The 15,140-nt window shown below is 47.0% G+C and overlaps 1 protein-coding gene and 1 non-coding gene across 3 annotated transcripts in view; both read right to left on the bottom strand.

Annotated features, from left to right (window-relative positions):
- The window catches only part of MAPRE3 (microtubule associated protein RP/EB family member 3), a 56,516-nt gene that overhangs the window by 5,630 nt on the left and 35,746 nt on the right, over positions 1-15,140 (bottom strand). The window lies entirely within an intron of this gene.
- On the bottom strand, positions 10,495-10,644 carry LOC139031682 (small nucleolar RNA SNORA62/SNORA6 family). The gene has a single exon (XR_011484180.1). It is a non-coding gene; the product is annotated as a small nucleolar RNA SNORA62/SNORA6 family (small nucleolar RNA).

Here is a 15,140-nt window from a genome sequence, read left to right on the forward strand (position 1 = left end):
GGACAGTGAAGGACAGGGAAGCCTGGCGTGCTGCAGTCCATGGAGTTGCAAAGAGCTGGACATGACTGCGCGTGTGTGCGTGCGCGTGCACACACACACACACAGACACACTATACGATGGAAGTCAGGCATGGTCTCTGCCTCCAAAGAGTTTACAGACAGGCAGATGTCCAGAGCAGGGAGTGATGGGGCAGGAAGAGCAGGACAAGCAGAGTTCAGGGGTGACACAAAGAAAGGAGTGACCTTTTCTGCTTGACGGGGTCAGCAAAGACTTCAGAGCAGTCTGAAAAGGGTAGGAATTTTCTGAATGTATAGGGGGGATGGGGTGGAAGGGCTGTGCAGGCCCCAGGACTAGCAAGAACAAAGTTATGGCTTATTGCTGGGACTCTGAGTTGTTCAGCAGGCAGGGAAAACGGTGTTCATGTTGAGGTGTGGTACAAAGAAGCCAGAAGGGGCTGGTTGCTCCAGGCTTTGTTTACCATGAGGAGGAGTCTGTTTAAACAAGGGAAGCCATTAGAGGATTTTAAGCAGATAGTACTTGACCAGATTTGGGTTCTAGAAAGCTGACTCATCTTCACATCTGCTCTGACTTCAAACTATATATCCCTGTGGCTTGCTGATGCATCCACAGACACCTGAATTTCGCTTAAACAGAAGCTTCCCTTAATACATGCTCTGCTTCTGTATTTGTTATCTCAGTGAATGTCACCATCAGTCACCCCATCACCCATGCTGGAAACCTGTGGGTCAGTCCAGATAGCTTCTCCCCCTCATCCTCAAAGTCCATCATTCAGCAAGGCAGCTCTGCCCTCCAATGTGCCTGCTCTTCTCCGCCTCCTGCTGCCTTGGGGTTTTTGCACATCCAGTCTCTCTGGCCAAGGTGAGCAAGAGCCTCCTAGCGGGCCCATCAGCCTCCAGGCTCTCCCTTGCTCTAGTCCATCGCTGACACTGCTGCACTCAGACTCCTGGAAAGCAGCCCTGGTCTCTCCAACCCCTAGCTCACAAATGAGACACAAACGAGCGGTCACACACGAGACACCCAGTGGCTGGACTTGCCTTGCACACTTGAACGTTTTCGCACTCACAGTGTTGGAAACATTTTTGAGTTAGTACTCAAGATTTTTCTGGAACAGAAATGAACTCAAGATTTTAAAGTTGGGATGTTCCACACAAGCAAATTGGGATTTCTGGCTTCTTTTGGCAACCCTGAGTCCATGTTCCCAGCAACTTACAGCTGGAGCCGAGCAGAGGCGGCCCGTCCTGCCAGTGGGTGTGAGCATGTCCTTACCCTCCCCTCATTCCCGCCCCACCCCCCAGAGGTCAAGTGTAGGTTGCTGTTTATTACTGACTTGCACTGTTAAGAGGGAAAACTGTCTTGTAACTAGGTCTTTTATCAGAAATGGAGAAACAGGACTGCATATTCCCAGAATTGGGAGAGTACGTATTTCTGGAGTGAAGAGTATTTTTTAGGTTTAATATGCAAAGTGTCTCCCTGAAGGAAGAATACACCCACCCCACTTCCCCATCCAGAGGGCATCTGTTCTTGTAATGTCATCTGCTTCCCACCACTTGTCAAGCTCATCAACGGGTCCTCCCTCTCCAGCCCTGTCTTCTTTTTTGATCCCCTGTTTGGGAGTCATGGGCAGCTCTCTACTAACCTTCTGCCTGGAATGCAGTCCCACCCCCACAGTTCGTTCATTCTCTGCTCTAGAGGCTCTCAAACTGTGGTCCCTGGTGCACCGTTGGTGCTCTGTGGGCATCAGCTTGTTAGAGGTTTCAAGTTAGAAATTCCTGTTTTTGAGCTTTGCCCCCGAACCGACTTACTGAGTCAGAATCTGCACTTGACCAAGAGGGTCTACAGGCACAGTCAAATTAGAGAAGCTGCTTTAGGAAGGAGGCTCAGTTGGCATCTGCTAGGCTCAGCCCCACTCAAGTATAGACAATGGAACTTCACTAGATGCACATTTAATTTCAAAACATTTTTTGGAAAAAAAAAAAAATCAGGAAACCTTCCTGTATATTCCTAGTCCTTCCTCCTTTTAAAAATAGACTTTGTCCTTCATTGCCTAGGGGAAGGAAGGCCAAGATAGGGCTGGAAAGCCAAGGGAAACAAAAATTATTGTCTTGGGAGCTTCCAAGGACTCAGGAGCTGACAATTGCAGAGATTTCCAAGGGTAATTTTGACTGCACTTGAGTATCCTCTTACACAGTGGTTCTGAACCACTACCCTGTAATCTGACCATTGCACTAACCACTGGACTTGTTGAAATGCCTGCCTCTGTCATCAGTAAGCACCTCAAAGCCAGGAGTGGTGTTTCTAGGCCTGTCACAGGGAAGGTATTGAGCAAATTTGTTGAGTGATTGAGTGACACCTTCTCTCTTCTTTCTGAATCCTCTTATATCCTCTTATATATGACACCTTCTGGCCTGGACCCTCCCTCCCCAACTCAACCTTCAGGTCTTAGCTGGGGCTCCAGCTCCTCTAGGAAATGTTCTCTGAGCCGCTGTGCAGGGAGACATGGCCCTGCTCTGTGTCTCTCTGTCACCCTGAGCATACTCAGTCATGGCATTGATTCCATTCTCTTGAAACCACTTGTATGTCTGCCCCTTCCACCTGACTGTAAACTCCTCAGTGACCAGGCTGTTTCATTCACTTTGGGGTTCTAGATCAATTCTCAATGAATGATAATCTCATAGATTGGAGTTGGGAGAGTGTCTCTTGGTTTCCAGGGAGCTCACCTAAAGTAACCTCAGCAGGCAAGGCAGGAGTGTGTGGACACCAGACTTGGTTAGGGAGGCAGGTAGGGAAGGTCCCAGACTTGATTGGGGAGGCAGGTGGGGAAGGTCTCAGACTTGACTGGGGAGGCAGATGGGGAGGGTACTAGACCTGACTGGGGAGGCAGGCGGGGAGGGTCCCAGTTGATTGGGGAGGCAGGTGGGGAGGGTCAAGGCAAGTGTATTGTATTTTGATGAGTATTTAGTTAGGAACTCTGAGAAATAAACAGATCTGCCCCATGCTGAAAGAGTTTATAGTCTTACTGGGGAGACCAACATATAGGAAAAAAATATAACCAAATGCCCCAAAGTGTGGTGGAAACAGTAGGTGCTCCAGGAATACAGGAAGAAGACTGTGTGCAGAGCTGGAGAGTGGATTTGAATGACCCTAATATGAATGGTCTATTTCCCATGAAGTGATAGGACCAGATGCCATGATCTTCATGGGAAATAGATGAGGAAACAGTGGAAGCAGTGTCAGACTTTATTTTTTTGGGCTCCAAAATCACTACAGTGATTGCAGCCATGAAATTAAAAGACGCTTACTCCTTGGAAGGAAAGTTATGACCAACCTGGATAGCATATTAAAAAGCAGAGACATTACTTTGCCAACAAAGGTCCATCTAGTCAAGGCTATGGTTTTTCCAGTGGTCATGTATGGATGTGAGAGTTGGACTGTGAAGAAAGCTGAGCACCGAAAAATTGATGCTTTTGAACTGTGGTGTTGGAGAACACTCTTGAGAGTCCCTTGGACTGCAAGGAGATCCAACCAGTCCATCCTAAAGGAGATCAGTCCTGGGTGTTTATTGGAAGTACTGATGCTGAAGCTGAAACTCCAGTACTTTGGCCACCTCATGCAAAGAGTTGACTCACTGGAAAAGACCCTGATGCTGGGAGGGATTGGGGGCAGGAGGAGAAGGGGACAACAGAGGATGAGATGGCTGGATGGCATCACCAACTCGATGGGCATGAGTTTGAGTGAACTCTGGGAGTTGGTGATGGACAGAGAGGCCTGGTGTGCTGCGATTCATGGGGTCGCAAAGAGTCAGACATGACTGAGCGACTGAACTGAACCAAATATGAATGGTCAGACCCTGCCAGGCTTTCGTGGGGAGCAGGTGTGCAGAGGTCTGTGGGACCCGAATGCAGAGGGGATAAGGCTTCTCACAGGATTGAGGACTCATTTCTCCATGAAGCCTTGGGGGCTCTTCTGGACCTGGGCTCCTGAGGCAGAGTCTGAGCTGGTCAGGGGTGGTTCTGGGAGGCATAGGGTGGTCTTAGGTTGGTCCTGGGAGCTCCTGAGCAAATTTAGGGATTTTTTTTTTCCTGTTTACTGTTTATGGTTTTCAAGTGCTGACTACTGAAAAATAGCAGAGGCACTGGTCCCTGTCTAAACTGGTTCTCCAGTTTTTGACTGAAATCATTTGAGCTTCAAAGATCTTCCAACCTGAGGGCAGCCTTCCTGTGGTTCCTCAGCATCTCTGTATTATATATAGCCATATCATGTGTATTATTACATAATATACATATAGTACACTATATAAAATACACTATATAAATATACATTAATTATATTTATACTTAGGTGGCTAAAATGGTAAAGAATCTCCCTGCAATGCAGGAGACCCAGGTTCTATCCTTGGGTTAGGAAGATCCCCTGGGAGAAATATCGATAACCTCAGATACGCAGATGACACCACCCTTATGTCAGAAAGCAAAGAACTAAAGAGCCTCTTGATGAAAGTGAAAGAGAAGACAGAAAAGGCTGGCTTAAAACTCAACATTCAGAAAATGAAGATCACGGTATCTGGTCCCATCACTTCACGGCAAATAGATGGGGAAACAATGGAAACAGTGACAAACTTTATTTTCTTGGGCTCCAAAATCACTGCAGATGGTGACTGCAGTCATGAAATTAAAAGGCACTTGCTACTTTGAAGAAAAGCTATGACCAACCTAGATAGCATATAAAAAGAAGAGACATTACTTTGCCGACAAAGGTCCATCTAGTCAAAGCTATGGTTTTTCCAGTAGTCATGTATGGATATGAGTGTTGGACTATAAAGAAAGCTGAGCACCAAAGAATTGATGCTTTTCAGCTGTGGTGTTGGAGAAGACTCTTCAGAGTCCCTTTGACTGCAAGGAGATCAAACCAGTCAATCCTGAAGGAACTCATTCCTGAATATTCACTGGAAGGACTGATGCTGAAGGTGAAACTCCAGTACTTTGGCCACCTGGTGCAAAGAACTGACTCACTGGGAAATACCCTGATGCTGAGAAAGATTAAAGGCAGGAGGAGAAGGGGACGACAGAGGATACGATGGTTGGATGGCATCACCAACTCAACAGACATGAGTTTGAGCAAGTTCCGGGAGTTGGTGATGGACAGGAAAGCCTGGTGTGCTACAGTCCACAGGGTGGCAGAGTCAGACACGACTGATTGAACTGAACTGAACTGACCTACTCCAGTTTTCTTTCCTGGAGAATCCTGTGGACAGAGGAGTCTGGGAGGCTACACTCCATGGGGTCTCAAAGAGTCAGACATGACTCAGCGACTAAACAATACATAATGTAGTACATATTCATATATAGTATGTATATATAGTATATACGAATATATTTATATATGATATAGTTGGCTCTCAGTGTCTATGGGAGATTTGTTCCAGGACCACTGTGGATACTAAAATCTATGGGTCAAGTCCCTTATGCAAAATGACATGGTATTTGCAAATAACCTCTGTACATCCTACTGTATACTTCAAATCATCTCTAGATTATATATAATACCTCATACAAGGTAAATGCTATGTAAGTAGTTGCTGTTTCATGGCAAATTCAAGTTTTACTTTTTTGAACTTCCTGAAATTTTTTTCAAATATTTTCCATTTGTGGTTGTGGAATCCATGGGTATGGAACCAACAAATACAAAGAGTTGACTATGTAATATATTTGGTGATACACACACACACACACACACACACACAGCTTTTATGTCTACATAATTTAAAATATACTCCTGATACACAACCCAGTATTAGAACCACAGTCCTCATCTGATGCATTGTGTGGCCCAAACTGCAATAGCACAGGCTATATATTGTGGGGGTGGGTCACATGAAGTAGGGTGGCAGGGTGGGGTGGGTATGGGTGGGCAGCTGATACGTGGGACAGAGCCTTGTCTCCACTCAGGACTGGCTCTGGTTCTTTCAGGTGATGCTACCCTCTGGCCCAGCTAGGCTTCATTTTGGCTCAAGAGGACTCATCCAAGGCACTCAGGGCTCTTTGCAAGGATCTCCAGTCACACTTGCTGGGGGTCATGAAGAAACCCATCTCCTAGTTCTCTTATTCCTTGTCAGGATAGGGTGGGGGGGCAGGATGGCCTTCTTTTAATGCTCCTCTCCTAAATTTGGCCCTATAAATACAGCTAAATTGTGACCAGCAGGTGGCACCAGGTCCTGGGCAAAGACTCCTTTAAAAGTTTCTCCCATCCCTAAATTCCCCTCTCCATAGCTCAATTCAGACAAGGAAGAGCTCCTGACTTTGACCCTATCCCTCAAAGAGAAAGCCTGGTTGGGTCAAAACCTGGTGGTATCAGGGTAGCGGCTTGAGTGGAATCCTTGTTCCTGACCCAAGTGCCCTCTAAGAACTGAAAACTGGAATTGGCTAGGGCGTTGGGTCAACTCTAAGATTCTGGACTCAACTAAACCAACCCCCCAATTCCCCAGAGCCATAAGTTAAATGCATCAATGGATCCAACTTCCAATGACTTTTTGTACTGGGGGTTGACTCAGGCCTAGACTCAAGCCAGACCAGCTTCTTGAGGTGAAGGCATATAAAGCATCCACCCAGGTATCTTGCCCTAAGTGAACCAGTTATCCACCACTGCAGCTGAGACAAAATCTGAGACAACTCTTAAAGTGAATGCAACTGTAACCAAGGGCTGGCTCACCTCCCCTGACAGAACGGTAGGCAACACCTAGAGGCAGGCAGGCTCTGTTCCAAGGGCTACAGTAGCCGGGTCTTATTCCACCCTCATCCCTGTGTTTCTACCCTGGCCTCTGCCACATGGTAACTGTCAGGAGAAACAGCTGACTGGGTTGTAGCATGTCACCATCCAGCCTGAAACCCCATTCAAGAATCAGACTGAGGACACGGCCTTGGGAACAATCCGCTCTGCAGGATCTTGACTCCTGCTACCAGGACTGGGATCAAGGGAAAGAAAAGTTGAGGAGGTTTAATCTGGTGATATGCAAAATCATTTCCTATGCGAGGACCGGCAGGTTCACGATGCTGTCACTGGTAATGGGAAAGACAGTTATCACTCATCAGGAGAGGCAGAGCTGTCAGTCATTCTGCAGTCAGAGGCCTCCAACATGGTCATCAAGACCAAATCTGAACATCCCGTGGCTGGAAAGAGTTTCTAGAGACCATCCGGTTCCTTCCCAGATCCCTAGACTGTACTTAGAGCCAGGCAATTCCTAAATCATAAATAAGACTGCATAACTCTGAAAGCTCATTCTAATGTTTAATAACCTTATCACTGGCCTAAATCAAACTGACTTTTTAAGTCTTCAGTGGGGCTCTACCTTGCACAAATATGTCTTGGAGATAACCCAGGGGTCATCTGCTCAGTCTTCTCTAGTTCTTTGGTCTCCAGAACTCCTTGCAGTTCCCAGTTCCTTCTGCTCCCCACAGCTATGAGGGACACACTGGGTCTTTCAGCCCTGTAGTGGGTGTTGGACCTGCCTCCAGCAGGCTCCAAAATGGTTGCTTTAACAATACCAAATCTCCAGTCACACAACTTGAGCTTAAATCCTGGCTCTAACATTTCCTAGTTGCTTGACTTTGGGCCTCAGTTTCCTCATCAATAAAATGGGGACAGTAAGAGTCCCCACTTCACAGAGCTGTTTCAAGAACTAATTGAGTCATGTGTATAAAGTGCTGGACAGACCCTGGCACCTAGTAAGCACTTGGCCAGTATTATCAGCATTATTAGGGCAGACACTGAGATCCAAGGTCACATTCCTGAGAAGCAGGCGCTCAACACACATCCAGCTTCAGGCCTCCAAGATCCTGGAATTCCAGTCTAGGAAGGAGACAGACCACAGAATTGTGCCTTTCTCTGCCCTTTCTGCCTGGGAACAACCACCTGGGCTACCTGAAGCTGGCACTTCTAACCACGATCCCTCCCCAACTCCAGATTTCCCATACATTCTGCTTTGTAGATGCCATCCTACCAGTCAGGAAAACTGGAACAGACGCTGTGGGATCAGAGGAGAGAGAAATCTGAGGAGCTTGCCAAAATGTTTCCTGCTCCTGACATGGGGCAATGCCCACTGTCATCTGGTTACCCCTTCCTGCCCGGGCCCAGGGGGCTGAAGTCACCTGTTTGGAAAGTCTGCAAATTGTTACCCCTTGCCCCCTGGGTTACACACCCAAGTTATCCTGGGATTGCATGGAGGCAATAAGTGCAGACAGGGAGGCAGGGTTCTGAGGGCCTGCAGGAGCCCTGCCAGCGGGTCACAAAGCCCTGGCAGACCCAGCCAATTACCTTCTTCTCATGGTTGACCCAGGACCTGACTCATGGGGAGGCTCAGCCTCCTGAAGCTGAATTTAAAAAGGAGAGATGGGGCAGGAGGAGTAGTTCCAGGGCTGCTGGGGAACACACCCATTCCAGCAGATCCAGGACAGGGATCTGGACCCTGAAGGCTCAGGTAGGAACTGGAGCTTCTCCAGGATTCTATTCTCATTGCACTTTTAGGTCGTGTAGCTCTTCCCTAAGATCCTGAACCCTGCTGAGGTCCCAGTCACTGGAGTTCTGAACACGCCCTGCTGACTGTGATCTGAATTCTAAAGAGGCAGGTCTGGATAATGGGGCTCTGCCCTTGCAGCTGCTGTCCCGGGGAAGGTGACCTCTGGGGAGTCCTGGCCAGATTGCTCTATCTGGTCATTACTCAAAGGGTTAATGGGAATCCAGGAGGGGAGTACACAGAACTTCTCACTTGCTAAAATTAATCATTATTAGTAGGGTCCGTGTCCGTGGGCAGGTAGAAAGGCAAACCTTTCTTTCTAATGGCTCTCTACAGAAGATCTTTAAGTTCCACAAACACTTCACTTTTTAAGCCAACAAACTTTCATGATGGGATCCACAATCAGAGCAAGATTACCAGCAGCATACTCCTGGAGCTGTGGGGTGTGGGGAAGCCAGGTTGAATGGTAGATGTGGCTCAGCTATGGGATCTGCCACTCACTGCCCGTAAGACTTTGAGCAAGTATCGAGTTGGCCAAAAAAGTTCATACTGGTTTTCTGTAACATGCTGCGGAAAACCCAAACGAACTCTTTGGCCAACATGATAGTTTGAAGTATCCAAGCCTCAGTTTTCAGGTCTGAAGGGTCAGGATGATTCTCCTGAGCATGGCGTTGCTGTGGGCTTAATGAGATACCTCATCTTTGGGAACCAGAGGTTCATCATCTCCCCACTTTGGGGATTGAGCAACCTTGATGACAGGCAGAGGATGATCGATGTGTCTGACTCATGTTCTTCTTCCCAGGACCCTGGCAAACTCCCCACAGAGCTCCGATCGGGTACCTGAGCAGGGGAAGAGCAGGGGCAGGAGTGGCTTCAGGTTGTGGTTCTTCGGCAGCCATGCTGGCGCCCTGGTGCCCGTTTCTTTCCTTCACTAGTACTAGCCTGGGGCCCTGGACACAACAGCTGCTCAATAAACACTGCTGGATGAATGAATGAATGAATGGGAGCAGCTGAACTGCAGTGTGGGGTTTCAGGTGGCAGGTGGGTTCAGAAAGGGTGGTTTTCTGGCCATATTTCCTTTCTGTTGACCACAAGCACCAGGAGAGGAGAAAACAGGCTGCACCTGCTGGCCACATACAACCAAATACAGCCTGAAGCCCCTGTATGCTTAGCAAGAGATTGAAAAAGACCTCTTCCTCTGATATAAGGAAGAGAAACGAGGTGAAGTGATAGTCCCTCAGTCGTGTCTGACTCTTTGTGACCCCATGGACTGTGGTCCGCCAGGTTCCTCTGTCCATGGAATTCTCCAGGCAAGAATACTGGAGTGGGTTGCCATTCCCTTCTCCAGGGGATCTTCCTGACCCAGGGATCGAACTTGGGTCTCCCGCATTGCAGGTGGATTCTTTACCATCTGAGCCATAGGGGAAGAAGCCCAGATAGCTGCCAGACTCAGAGCAGGGCTCTGGGATGGTTCTGAGAACAGAACTTGGTACCTGTTGGGAGGACGCCCCAGTTGGGACTGGCTATCAGTCCAGCTCTGTGCACACCCCAGGGGAGGGGTATGCTAGCCCACCTGCAGCCTGAACATAGAAAGGGAGGGGGCTGCAGCAGCAGCTGGGACGTGTGGGATAGAGAACATTCGTGTCTGCAGCCCTAGTTGGCTTGCTGTGTCCTTCCTGATCCTTCATGCTTCAAAAGCAGCTCTGGTCTTTGGGGTCACATTCAAATCATGTCACTTAATCTTTTCACAGGATGTTTCTTCAGACCGTATGGCTGATAGTTGTCATCTGGCCAAGCGGCATGTTCTCCCCTCCTCTGAAACTGGATTCTATGAATCATTCAGTCTACTCTCCCTCCAGCCCAGGCCCAGGCCTTTCTCTGCTCTCAGAGCCCCTCTCCCCTTCCCCCACCACAGCCAATCCACCAGTTTTATTTCCTGGCCTTTTATTAAAAAAAAAAAAAACACTTTTTAACCAAGTATTATTATCAAATTCCACTCATTGGGCCAGCAACCCTTGTGGTGTTAGAGAAAAACTTGCCCCTCACGTAGCACACCACCTACACTTGTGAGTTCATCAGCCAGTGGCCTCAGCTCCAAGCTCTAACAATGTGCATCTCCTCGCCTTTTGGACAGGCTGCTTATTTCATACTCTGACCTTTCCACCAGCAGGTCTACCTGACGATGTCCAGAACAAACCTGGCAACGTTCAACATCTGAGTCTCTTCCTTTCATGCAGACCCTCATTGTTCACATCCCCAAGACTTTACCTGCCCCCACTGCAGGCAATAGCCATTCCCCCTCAATGAAGATGTGCAGTGAGGGGTACCTTCAGGCCTGTCTGCCTTCAAATAGCTTCTCTCCTGATCTACCATGGTGCTTGATGTTCCCACCACAAATGCTACTCTTGTGAATTATATAGCATTTGTCTCCAAAAAACCTTAGTTATTATCTCAATTTTAAATATGAGGAGATGAAGACTCTGGGTTCAAGTGACTCACTCAGATTTAAGATCAACCACTGGCGAGGCCAGACCATGAACCCAGGATACCTGCACCCAAATCCTGTGCTCCTCCCACACCACGGCACTGAGGCAGGAAGACTGATGTGATTTTGCACAGTGTTAGTGCAGGATGGGGCTGCTCTGGTTGGTAAAGAATCCGCCTGCAATGCGGGAGACCTGGGTTCAATCCCTAGGTTGGGAAGATCCCCTGGAGGAGGGCATGGCAACCCACTCCAGTATTCTTGCCTGGAGAATCCCATGGACAGAGGAGCCTGGCGGGCTACAGTCCACAGGGTCGCAAAGAGTCAGACACGACTGAGCGACTAAGCACAGCACAGCACACTGCAGGGTGACTTGCCCCGATCTCGGCTCCTGAGCATTAGGAGAAAGGAAAGGAAATGTCAAAGGTTTTCTACTTTATATTTCTCTCTCCAAGCTACTGCAGCATTGCTCACTCAGCAAGGGTTTATCGACCATTTCTGTAATGTGCTAATCCCTCCACGAGGCACCATGAGGACACAGGATGATTTTAAGTCATGGGTCTTCTCCTCAAGGACCCTTTGTTTGGTTGAAGAAATAAGAAATAAGAAGAAATAAAACAGCACAAGATTCCACAAACCAGAATATATGAAGCACTAACTTGTGCAAATGCATTTGGCTTTTAACTGCTCCAGCAGAGTGTAGAGGATGAGAAGGGTCTTAGTAGTTAAATGGCTTCTGGGGGAAAGTGGCACCAAATTTAAGACTTTAAAGATGGTAGGATGTCAGAGAGATGTGAAGAGAAAATGGAAAATTTGGGACACGGGAAACATGTTTACGATTACTTTCCTTTGAAAAATGAGCATGAGACCAATGATCAAGTCTTAAAGGAATGTTACAGGATGTGATCAAGAGAGGAAATGGGAGAGGCAGGTGGTGTCCCTGGTGCCAAGGGAGCAACCAGTTTCGATGAGGAGGTTACCTGCCCTGTTTAATGAAGTTACCAGGCCTTGGATGGAGAAGTGGTCATTAGATTGTGCAAGGATAAATGATGAAACTCTGAGTCGCTGTGCTGGAGTGTGAGGACTGAATCTCGACCTGAAGACAATTATGAAGCCCCAGATTATTTGCCTGAGAGGATGCAGAGGAGAGAAATCAGGGGTTTGTCACCAAGGCCGGTGGGTCTGCTGTGGCACGGCAGGTGGACTTGATAGAGTGTGACAGCTTGTGAGGTGAATACCTTGCTTCTCTCAGGAAAATCTTGAAAATTCACATCCTATCCTTAAATTCTAGGTCGTATCTGTCTAAGGAGGCTCATGAAAGCAATGTCATGGTCTTTCTAAAGTTTTACAACAAGGTATCATGAAAGAAATGAGGGAATGAATAAGAAATTCAATATAATAATGTCTTGACTAAGTTGAACATATGGAGAATGTTTTAAATATGAATATACTGTTCCGTTTAACTGTGGTTAACCAAACCCCCTTTTGGGTTTTAGTTTTGAAAATTGCTCTATTAAAGCAGGGTTACTAAGGAATTTTCAGAGCGTCCGATTCACTTACTCACTGATCACCATTTGTGGAGTGTGTGTTCCAGGCACTGAGCCTGGCATGAGGCCTATAGGAAGGAAGGGGACCTACTCTGTGTCCTTGAGGATTTCATAGACTAGTCTGGGAGCTAGACAAGAGGACGAAATAACCAAAGGGCGACACATTACACTACAACCCCAGATGCAGGAAGGATGCTGCTGGAGTAACTCTGTTGTCTGGGTCAGGGAAGGCTTCTAGAAAAAGCATAGTTTGAGTGGGGTCTTGAAGAAGAAGCTTTTCAAGCAAACAAGAGTCAAGACAATAGAGGAACAGACTGGGAGGAGGGAGCAGATTTTGAATAGTTTACCCCAAAACGCGTGCTGGAGGCAGAAGAGGATGTGGTTAGTGGTAGAAGCTACGAGCAAGAGCTCCACAAGAGAACTGGGAGTTATTCCATCCTGGGAAAAGCTCATCAAGGGATTTTTTTCCCCCACGTATACAAGATATTTGTAACAATGCAAAAATATCCCTAACACTACTATAGGTAAAATAGTTGAGCATCATTTCCAAATAAAAAATACAGCAAATGAAATTACAGTGCTTAGAAACTGCATTAAATGTATAACTCTTGGGGTGTTAGCTTATATTATCTTTTCTGGCAAAAACTGAAGAGATTTCCAAGTGCTCCTTGTAGAAATCAAGTGTCCCTCCAAATTTTTGTCAACTCTTTATTTTGAAATGATTTTAGACTCACAGCTGCAAAATAGGACAAAGAATTCCCATGTATCCTCGTCCAGCTTCCCCAATAACATCTTACATAACAATTGTTAAGGCCAGGAAACTGACGTTGGTACATTATTTACAGAGTTACAGACCTTATTTGGATTTCATGAGTTTTTACACACCCTCTTATGTTGCTGCTGTTGTTGTACAGTCTAAGATATGTTATCACATGTATAGATTCATGTTCCGAGGACACAGACCGTTCCATAACCTTGAAGAAACTCCCTCATGCTGCCTCCTCATAGCCATGCCCTCCTCCTACTCTGATCCCTGGCAACCAGAGATGTGCTTTCTATCACTATAATTCTGTAATTTTAAGAATGTTATAGAAATGGGGGCTTCCCTGGTATCTCATCTGGTAAAGAATCCGCCTGCAATGCAAGAGACCCCGGTTTGGTTTCTGGGTTGGGAAGATCCACTGGAGAAGGGACAGGCTGCCCGCTCCAGTGTTCCTGGGCCTCCCTGGTGGCTCAGCTGGTAAAGAATCTGTCTGTAATGTGGGAGACCTGGGTTTGATCCCTGGGTGGGGAAGAACCCCCGGAGAAGGGAGTAATTCTGGAGTACTTCTGGTACCACTTACCCACTCCAGTACTCTGGCCTGGAGAATTCCATGGACTATATAGTCCATGGGATTGCAAAGTATGATCCAAGTACATTGCTAAATAATGGTGCAAGTGCGGATATACCACGGTTTATCCAGTTTCCAGTTTTGGATGATTATAAAAAAAACCCTATGAGAACCTTCCTCAGCCTTCTCTTGCTTTGTTCATGACAGTCTAACTTTGGCAGTTCAGTTCAGTTCAGTCACTCAGTCATGTCCAACTCTTTGTGACCCCATGAACCACAGCATGCCAGGCCTCCCTGTCCATCACCAACTGCTGGAGTCTACCCAAACCCATGTCCATTGAGTTGGTGATGCCATCCAACCATCTCATCTTCTGTCGTCCCCTTCTCCTCCTGCCCTCAATCTTTCCTAGCATCAGGGTCTTTTCCAGCAAGTCAGTTCTTTGCATCAGGTGGCCAAAGTACTGGAGTTTCAGTTTCAACATCAGTCCTTCCAATGAACACCCAGGACCGATCTCCCTTAGGATGGACTGGTTGGATCTCCTTGCAGTCCAATGGACTCTAAAGAGCCTTCTCCAACACCACAGTTCAAGAGCATCCATTCTTCGGCACTCAACTTTCTTCACAGTCCAACTCTCGCATCCATACATGACCACTGGAAAAGCCATAGCCTTGACTGGACGGACCTTTGTTGACAAAGTAATGTCTCTGCTTTTTAATATGCTGTCTAGGTTGGTCATAACTTTCCTTCCAAGGAGTGTCTTTTAATTTCATGGCTGCAAACACCATCTGTAGTGATTCTGGAGCCCAGAAAAATAAAGTCAGCCACTGTTTCCACTGTTTCCCCATCTATTTGCCATGAAGTTGTTAGGTAGTTAGAATAGGGAAAAGGAGTCCAAAATGGCGGTGGCTAAAAGACCTGGAAGGGAAAAGCCTGCAAAAATAGAACAAAGGAAGATCCAAGGACCAGAGTGAGGACCTCAGGTAGAACAAACAACACTCATGGCTGGCCCAATTTACATAGGACAGGCGCAGGTAGAGAAAAACATGTAAAAAGAGGAGCCAAAGCTCTCTCTCTCTCTCCCACACTCAGGCACTCTTCTCTTCACATCTTTGGGTCAGAATGCCCTCATGCCTCGAGGATGGATTCACCTGTTATTATCTAAATAAAATAGAGCTGTAACACAGAACTGTAACACTGATTTGTCTAAGAGCTATAACATGGTCTGTTTGAGACCTGAGAGCTATAACACGGT

Source organism: Odocoileus virginianus, chromosome 2 (assembly GCF_023699985.2).
Source record: "Odocoileus virginianus isolate 20LAN1187 ecotype Illinois chromosome 2, Ovbor_1.2, whole genome shotgun sequence".
NCBI classification, from domain to species: Eukaryota; Metazoa; Chordata; class Mammalia; order Artiodactyla; family Cervidae; genus Odocoileus; species Odocoileus virginianus.